The 10,324-nt window shown below is 35.9% G+C and overlaps 1 pseudogene; it reads right to left on the reverse strand.

Moving 5' to 3' along the window:
- Positions 1–283: 283 nt before the first annotated feature.
- On the reverse strand, positions 284–5,833 carry LOC144242660 (large ribosomal subunit protein eL8 pseudogene; annotated as a pseudogene).
- Positions 5,834–10,324: the final 4,491 nt, after the last annotated feature.

Raw genomic sequence — 10,324 nt, forward strand, 5'->3', positions numbered from 1 at the left:
ATCTCTTCCTTTTAAATAACCATATTCTATAGGGTTTTCTTGTCATAGAGCACTAGCCAAAATTTGCACTATATTATTGAATGAATGAGGATATAGTGCACACTCTTGTTTTCTTCCTAATTATAAAGAAAATATCATTTACCATGAGGTTTACCTTGAGCAATTTTGTCAATACTTTTTATCAGATGAAAACAATTTTATTTTCCATTCCTAGTCTGCTAAAAAAGAGTTTAAAAGAAAACTTTCTATTACTTTTATGTACAGAAAATTCAACAGCATCCACTTAGCCCGGTTTGGTGGCCAGCTCTTTAGCCTTTACCTTTTCCAACTTGACAATACAAGCATCAGCTTTGAACCCAGAACGCTGCCTCCCCAATAAAGATGGAATCTCATCATATCTGTCATTGTCATTGGTCCCAATAGTTTCCACCAGCTTATCCAGAACTCCTTTGTCTTCTGAGTTAACCTATCTGAAGGCAACAGTAGTGTAGGTATTCGTAAACATGTGGACCAGATGTCCCAGCCTGGCTTTCCCATTGATAATGCAGTAGGGAACCCCATATTATGACACAGCAGGCAGGAAGACAATCAGTTCAATGGGATCCACATCATGTGCAATCACTACCAGCTGATCCTTCTTGTTTTCCACCAAGGTTGTGACAGTATTAATCCCAGCTCAAAGTACACGTGGCCTCTTAGTGGGGACATCCTTTGCTGGCAGATTTCTTCTCATCCCGGGCGCCAACAATATCTCCTTCTCTTGCTTTGTCTCTGGTCTGTGTTTGCCGGCCAGCTTAAGCAGTTGAGTAGCTGTTTGGTGGTCCAAAGCCTGGGTGAACTGGTTAATTGTGGGAGGCACTTTTAGACATTTATAGAGAATAGTCCTTTGCTACTGCAGCCAGATGTAGTGGGGTCATTTGACAAAGTGGGTAAGGTCCCTTTTGTGCTGGATGTCCTCTCTGTCACCAGAATTCTTGGGCCTTTTCTCAAACAGAAGAGTTACCAGTTTCTTGGCCTCCTGCTTCTTCACAACAGCATGAACCAGGGCCACCTTCTTCCCCTGAGCCTTCTTTCCTTTTTTGCATATTGGATGGCTAGAGGAGAGAGCTAGACTTTTTTTAAATCATCAGTGGGTTGTCAGATTTTATCAAATGATTTTCCTACATCTGTTGACGTGCATATATAGTTTTTCCTCTTTTAAGTTTTTAATGTGGTGATTTTATTACTTGATTTTTCTAATATTAAACCAAACTTACATTTCTAGGTTTAATATAACTATATTATCCTTTAAACTGTATTTCTGGATTCAGTTCATCAACACTCTTTTAAAAATTTTGTCGTTTATACTCTTGATCAAGATTGGTCTATAGTTTTCCTTTCTCCTTTTTTCCTTGAGAAGTTTAGGAGTCAAGATTACAAAATAAGTTGGAAAGTATTCTCTGTTTATCTAAACTTTGGAGAAGTATATATAAGATAGAATATTCTGTACCATGTGTGTATAATTCATAAATGAATAAATATTCACATAGTGGGGTTGTACTAAACTTTTTTAATGATGAAGGAATGTTTAAACTGTTTGGTGAACAGTAATATACATAAAAGGTATAGATACCCTAGTTTGGCATTTGAGGTGCTCTACAGTCTAGCTCTAGGCTCTTTAATCCAATCTTAAGACTTAGTGGAAAATATTATTCTTGATTTCCATTAGCTATATTCTTTTTCTTATTATAAATTTATAGAACTGATATTTTAAATCCATAAGAGAGCTTGTCTGGTCTCTTGAAAACTCTTATCCTTTTTCAGATGGATTTATCTGAGCTCAAGAAAGTTGAGTTAGATCCCCAAAGTCATTATGACTAAAGTGTCACCCTCTAAGTTCTAACCTCCTTTGTGACGCTATCTCTTGTTTTTCCAGACACTTCCTGCAAGGATGTCTCACCATTGCAGTTATAACACAGGATACCAAAGTCAACCCCCTCACAATACATGAACTCCTCAGAAGACTTATAGTACTTATGACAGTCCATTATTTATGTGGGTAGAAAATGCATGGTATGCTATAGACACGCAATAAATACTTGTGGATTGGATGCTCTGTTGAATAAACTGTGTTCCATTACACTGTAAACTTCCTGAAGACAAATTCAGTGCACAGAAGGTGCTCAAAACATGTACATTAAGTAAAGAAATGCATGGAATAAACCATATGGTATGGAATAAACCATGAATAAACATATGAAATAAACCATAAAGTGCTAGCACCAACCCAGTGATTTTTTTTTCTACTCTAGTTTGCTACTCTGTAGACAAAGGGCATAAATTCACAAACCGTACATATTTGAAACACCTTACTTTATTTTCTGAAAGAGAACTGATTATTCAGAAGGAGTTAACACAAGAAGGGATTCCCTGAGGAGATTTTTTCTAAAAACAGCCTGTTTTGAAAGGTTGCCTCAGGGATTGTTGCGCTAAATGCTCCCAGCAAAATGCAGAATAACAGGCATCCATGTGCTCTTCATGTAATCAAAAGGACTGTGCTATTCACGTGTGTGAGCGTGTATGTGGAACAAAGAAGAATTTATAAATATTTATAAAATATAATCAAAAGTGGTATGTGCTTCCAGAGTTAGAAACCATGATTTGTACAAAAAGATTAAAAGTGTGGTATTTTCTTTAATTAAGCATTTATAAATTAATGACACAACCTAACATGTTCTATTTAAAGCTCAGATTTTAAATAACTGAGGTTTATAATGTACTTTTTATTTTTTATTTACCTGTGCATTTCCAGAGTACCTATCAGTTATTGAAAATGAAAATGTAACTGAAACACCACCCTAAAGTTGAGTCATTAATGTGTCTTTTTTTTTAAGTTTATTTGAGAGAGAGAGAGAGAGAAAGCACAAGCAGAGGAGGGTCAAAGACAAAGAGAGACAGAATCCCAAGTAGGTTCTGCAGTATTAGCACAGAGCCCAATGTGGGGATTGAACTCACGAACTGTAACATCATGACTGAGCTGAGATCAAGAGTCAGACACTTAACTGACTGAGCCAACCAGGCACCCTGAGTCATTAATGTTTGATAGAGGACACAAATGCAGACAAATTTCATGTATTTGGTCGTGATCCCCATTATCACCAGGTTGTGAATCAACTCATGTGAAGATTATCTAAGGTCACAAGAATAGCATTACCGAGGCCCAGTCAGAGCCTTTGGAAAGCTGGAGAGAAAATATGATGCAGAAGCATTCAAACTTTGCTTATATTCCAAGGTGACAAGTCTGGATGGTATTCCAGAAATTACAAAGTGGCAGGAATTATATTGTTTATATTATTTTCAGTATAGTACATGATATGAAAAGCAGTGTTTGGTAATGATAAGATGATGGACTCTGAAGTCAGATTATATGGGTACATACCCAGTTCCACTTCTTTTAAACTGCATGACTTTAGGAAATTTCACAGCTTCTCATTTTCTTCATCTAAAAATGAAGACAACAATTGTTATAACCTCCTTGGTTGGTTTGAAGGATTGATGAATTAATAAATGTAAAGCACTTAAGACAATGCTAAGCATGTTGAAGCAGCATAGATGCTAAGTTGACGATGACGATGACAATGATGATTATGATGATACAGTATTAAAATAGAATTAATAGGTCACTAATTGAAAGTGGGGAAAGTATGTAGAGAAGTAGAATTTCACCTTAAAGAGAATGACTTTGAATAATGACCAGGTATGTTATTATATTTACTCCTTGTCTTTTCTCTTCTGGTCAAACTGGGATCAGACATAACTCTTGTTAAACAAAGGTGTTGAGATGAAATGTGACTGGAATATAAAATCTGGAATTTAGATAACTGATATTTGGAATGGACAAGAAAATGTGACATTATGGTAGCAACTTCTCCTAAGGAGCTCTTTTTATTTTCCCCTATCAAATAGATGTAGGGATTATAATATATGCTAACAGGAGAATGACATTGAAGGGTGATGATTTGGAAAATTAACATGAAGAAATCTTTATGAAAATCTCTCTTTCTGTCAGCTTCCATCTTAATTAACTCCATTGGAATGGCTGGCAACACAGTTCTTCAAATCTTCAAATAGTCCCTAAACACTTTGTGTTAAGCATTATGGTACATATGACTGCAAGTGGTGGGGTGCTGAGAGATGGATAGTTCTAAATGTTTAAGCAACTAGATCCCTGGATCTGGCACAGTGTGAAACATGGTCCTAACTTGGAAAGCACTGGGATTAAGTAGTCCAGATGCATATTCAATAGTCCAAGGCTAGAAATTGTGAAGTTATGGACCATGTCAGTAGAGAAGGAGAAGTATTTTAGGATAGTGTTCTGGGTTTGTTGACAGCATGTAAGAATGAGAGAAGTTCATTGGGTAGATGTTGAGAGTGTTAATTTTCCTTAGGAGCACAGAAGTTGAGGGTGTCGTTTGGGTAAGATAATTAGATAAGAGACATGTTAAGTTTGTGTTGTCTGAATCTGGTTCTATTTATGATCGATTGAAAATAAATTAGAGTTTCTGAAAAGTGAGGCACGTGGGTGGTTCAGTCAGTTAAGCATTCGACTCTTGATTTTGGCTTAGGTGGTGATCCCATGGTTCATGGAATCCTTGGCCCACCCCCAACCCGGCAATTCAGACTCCTCCAAGGAGCCCATCATTTGACCATATTAAGTCAGAAAACTCCTTTTATCCTCCCTCTTTTAGTGAAGGGCACTATCATTCACCTCCAAGTCTAAACAAAGCTTTGGATCATTCTATGGTACTTTCCCTTCCACATTTTCTACATTTAAGTTTTTTGCGTTCCAACAATTCTATACCATTTAAAGCTAATTCACTCCTTCCTCTTATTAACCAAGCAACTCCCTTTTAAGTTAGGCTTTCACATTTTATTAATTTGGTTGCTGTGCAGTTTCTTAGTTCTGTGTTCTACCACCTCATCTCCTTCTGTACTTGCCCTGTGACTGTTTATGTCGTTTCTTGCATTAAACATAGTATTGATTTCCCATGGGTAAAATTCAAATTCCTTGAAATTGGATATAGTGATACTTTGGGCCTTGACTATTAAGCTTCATCTTTCACAAATTCCTAAGTATGAAACCCCTAATACATCTACCATGCTGGCTTGAATTTTAGAATGATCTAACTAACCATGTATATGTATTTGATTGCTTGAAATGTCTAAATCATTGGTCATCAATTACAGCCTGTGGGCCACATCTAGGCTGACATCTGCTTTTATAAGTAAAGTTTTATTGGAATATATCCATGCCTCTTCACTTACATGTTATCTATAGATTCTCTCACACTATGGGGCAGAGTTGAATAATTGTGATAGATGTTATCTGCCCACCCCCCAAACCTATAGTGCTTACTCTTTGGCCCTGCACAGAAAAAGCTTCCCAAACTTGAGTCTAAAGTGATATTATAAATACTTAGTAAATTTGATCCAAAATAGGATTTCAGAAGTCAAGGAATGTTCTTGCAGGGAACTATGCATCAACTTCATATAAGTACATAAGTTTAAAACAATAACAACAACAACAACTCTGTCTCTCATGTATTATAGATAGAGCTTATATCTATTGTGTCCTCTTTATATATAAGAACTGATATTGTCATGTCATCTTCCAATTTTCCACCCCACTCTGACCACATTACTGTCTACTTTGACAAATCCCCTCATGAATGGCCAGAAATCTGAAATCAAACCCTGCAAAGCTTGTGGCAGCTATGGGAAAGGGCTTCACAGACCTCCAGTCACAGGCAACATAGTTGACTGAGGGCCGAAGGCACTGAGCTCTGATATCCATGGCTGCTTTTACACTGAGGCCATACCTCACCAAGGCTGTTGCCAGCTGATGAGTTCAGTACTGATTCTGAGGCAGACCTGTTCCTAGAAAATATGTGTTCCTCTGATGCTGGAGTTGGCCTGAGGATTTCTTGAAGGACTTGTCAAACATTCCTTCACTTGCATGGAGTCTAGGATGCTTATACCCAATCTTCCTCTTTCCTTCACTCAGAGACAGACTTGCAACACTACCTGACAGTTCTGACAGCCTTCTGTGGCTCCCTTTCCATTTTTCTTTTGTGGGCATTTTCCTGCTAAATACTTGCATCTTAGCTCTCTCTTGGTATCTTCTGCTCAAAGGACTTAGTTTTGTTCCCCTTCTCTACAGAGAAGGTCTTGTATTTTAACTTTCCCTCCTCTTTTCCTCATTCCTCATTCCTTCCCCCCTCCCCCACTACTTCTAAAAAGAAAATCAACTTTTTTTTGTCAAGATGGTTAAAAGTCTATAGTGGAACATTCTCAGTGAAACAATATAATGGAGACATTCTAGACCTTATTACCTTCTTAAAAGCATGAGCGTCTGCAGAATCTGAGTGAGGTGAACATTATTTTCTGTGACCTACCCACACAGCTTCAGAAATAGTAGGCAAATGGGACACATGCATTTCTATTTTCATCTGGGACTTTTCTACTCTGATTAAAGAAATGGAGAGAACTAATCTGGGTTATTCTCACATGGTGCCTAGTCATTGATTTATTAAACAAATATTTATTGACTACTGGCTATATGAAAGTCAGGCACTGCTCTAGGTCTGTGAATCAGGCCCTTCATTCCCAGCCTTTGAGAAGTTAGTGCCAAATATATCAGGTTAGCTCTGCCTCTTGAGAAGAGCTTTAATGGGTCAGAGATTAGTCAAGAAATTATAAAGTACCCTTTGCCAACATCTACTAGCCTATATAGTCTACAAATTAGACTTTAATTTGTGTCTTATTTTTAAATTGCAAATATATGGGCGCCTGGGTGGTTCAGTTAGTTTAGCGTCCTACTTAAGCTCAGGTCATGATCCCACAGTTCATGGGTTGGAGCCCTGCATTGAGCTCTGTGTTGAGAGCTCAGAGCCAGAAGCCTGCCCTGGATTTTGTGTCTCCTTCTCTCTCTGCCCTTCTCCTATTCATACTTTGTCTCTCTCTTTGTCTTTCAAATATAAATAAACATCAAACTTTTTAAAAATAAATTGCAAATATATCTTTGAAGAGTTAAGACTAAAATTGGATCACAACCTGGAATGTTTTGATTTGACCAAATAATTATATCAGCTAGTGATTTGGGAAATCTGCCAGTGTGAAGTTTAGCAATGTATAATAAACTCAAGAAATCATACAAGAATTAAATATACATAAAAACTATAAAAAATAATTTTTATAAAGGAAAGATGACATACATCTGAGGAATGAATTGCAAACCAGAAGAAATAGAATAAAGAAGCAGATAGAAAAAAATATAACTATGATATACAGAATATAGAAGTAAATGTGATGGCTTGCAGCAAGTCCAAGAAAGGATGAAAACTAAAATTAAGAAGAAGAAACACTTGAGAAAATAATGGAAATGGATTTTTAAAATAAATTTTAAAAAGATGACAGATCTCAGATGAAAAGAAGATGTGTGTGTGTGTGTGTACAATGGAATACCAATTGGTGATGAAAAATAATGAAATCTTGCCATTGCCACATGTGGATGGAACTGGAGGGTATTATGTTAAGTGAAATAAGTCATTCAGAAAAAGAGAGATATCATATGTTTTTATTCATATGTGGAATTTGAGAAACTTAACAGAAGACCATAGGGAAAGGGAAGGAAAAATAAGTTACAAACAGAGAGGAAGGCAAACAATATAGAGACCGTTAAATACAGAGAACAAACTGAAGACTGATGGGGGTGGGGGACTGGGGGAAAGGACAAATGGAAGATGGGCATTGAGACGTGTGCTTGTTGGGATGAGCACTTATATGTAAGTGATGAATCATGGGAATCTACTCTCAAAGACAAGACTATACTGTATACACTGCATGTTAGCTAACTTGACAATAAATTATTAAAATTTTTAAAAATGAACACAATGTTAAGATTATAGACTTTTCAAAAGACCTATAAAAATTTAGACATAACTCCATTAATTTTGTTAGACATCATGATCTTATTTTCCTCTTTATTTAATGAGAAAGGATACAAAACTAAAAATTAATCATGTCAGCAACCTGTATGTTTTATGTCTTAATTAAAAGTAGAATATTAAACATTTTATAAGATGAAATAAAAAGTAAGAAAAGTTTACCAATGTCAAGAGGATGTAGAACTACATGATTCATTATACATTGTTGGTAAGAATGAAAATTTTTGCAACCATTTGGACAATGGTTTGTATATACCTTTTACATTTGACCATTTTTACATCCACTGAGCCAACGATTTCATGTCTAAGTAAATATCTAATAGAAAAATGCCTACATGTACAACAGGAGATGTGTACAAGATTGTTCTCAGAATCGCTGTTCACAGTAGCAATAGCATGGACACAACATAAGCACCTTTCAGTGGGAGAGTAGAAGAATAAGCAATGGTATATTCACTCCATTGAATAGTATATTGATTAGTTTCCCATTGCCGATATAAGAAATTACCAGCAACTTTGACTTAAAACAACATAAATTTTTTATCTTACTGTTCTGGAGATCAGAAGTCTGAAATAGTCTTACTGAGCCAAAATCAAGGTGTCAGCAGGGTTGTTTCTTTCTGAGGCAAAATCCATTTTCTTCTCTTTCTTTTCCAGCTTCTAGAGTTTTCCTACATTCCTGGACTCTTTGGCCCCTTCCCTCTTAAAGCCATCAATACCTGGTAGTGTCCCTCTCACATGATGTAATTCTGATATGCTTTCTCTAGCCTTTTTCTTCCACTCATAAGAATACTTGTGATTACATTGGGTCCATCCTAATAATCCAGAATAATCTCTACATCTCAAGGCCCTTAACAATGCTATTTTCACCTACAATCATAATTCTCCTCTGCCATGTAATTTAACATATTCCCAGGTTCTGGGTTTGGGACATCAACATCTTTGGTTGCCACTATTCTACCTACCACAGTATACAACCATCAAAACAAATAAAGTACAGTGATATAATATCACAAGATTAACCCAGAAATATAATATTAAGTGGAAACAATCACTCTCAAAAGATTATATATAACAATATGTCCTTTTAATAAAGTAAATGATTAGTTTTAAAATGTATATGTTGAAAAGCATTGCTAAAAGAGATGGACTGGAATGAGACAAGTGAAATTTTAGGATATCTACTACGATGCCTCAGGTATAGCTTAGTTTGTCTTACTCCACCAGGTAATTTTTAACAGTGTGTTTTAATTCTTATTATTTGTGATAGGAAACATTTTATATAACCTACAGAAAATTTAAATCAATAATGCTGCTCTTTAGGTAAAAAAAGAACATATATATATATATTCAATTTTACATATACAACTCTATGTATGCAATTATAATGAAAGAAATGGAAAAGCAGATTTGTGAATTTGAAAGCACTGCTCTGGGTTTCCAGAGTCGGGCCATCAGCATCATCTTACTGAGTCTTCATATCACACATTGGTATTTTTCTCATTTGCATGTTTACTACAGTAAAATTAATCTTATTTAGGCCTGACTGAAGTTATAGATTAGATTATGATTGACTTTACTTTTTAATTTAGTGTTTTTCCTTTGAATGAGCATACACAGAGGAGTATCTCCAGCTGTGGTTGTGAGAGGCAGGGATATATGGAACTATGTGCTAACTCTCTTTTCAGAACATCATGATGCTTCATCTATACTAATTAGAATTTCAGAAGCTGAGAAGGAAATCATTTATATGTAGAAGAAGCAAGATCAGTTGGTCACAGAGTAGATGTATTAATTCAATTTATTGGTTACTTAAGAGACCTGGACACCCCAAATTGTTTTATAATTCCCTGTACACATATCATATGTTATGCTTTTCAGTGTTCTCTCTGATCCATTATCTTATTAGGGCTCTCCTGTGATCCTGTAGGATGAGTTGAAAAAGCATAATTAGTGCCATTCTACAGATGGACATGCCAAAATATGGCAAGCTCATCTGAGTTTAAATCTCATCACCATCTGATAATAGAGTTCATACCAGAATTCCAGTCTTCAAGAGCCTAGCTATATTAATTAATGTTATTTGTTTCAACAAATACTAAAATGCACAATAACTAATATAAGATAGAAGTTTCTCATTCAGGTAAAGTCCAAAGAAGGTGCTCCTAATCAGTAGGTAATTTCTTCAAAGTGTGAATAAAGGACACGGGCTTCGCCAGTAGCTTCCAAAGTCACTGTCCCTATCTGCATCAAGCTAGTATAAGAGGAAAAAATATGGAAGATTTATACAGGCCAGGCCCCAAAGTGGCATGCTTTACTTCTACTCATAATACATTGGT

This window comes from Crocuta crocuta, unplaced genomic scaffold (genome assembly GCF_008692635.1).
Source record: "Crocuta crocuta isolate KB4526 unplaced genomic scaffold, BGI_CrCroc_1.0 scaffold36, whole genome shotgun sequence".
Lineage (NCBI taxonomy): Eukaryota > Metazoa > Chordata > Mammalia > Carnivora > Hyaenidae > Crocuta > Crocuta crocuta.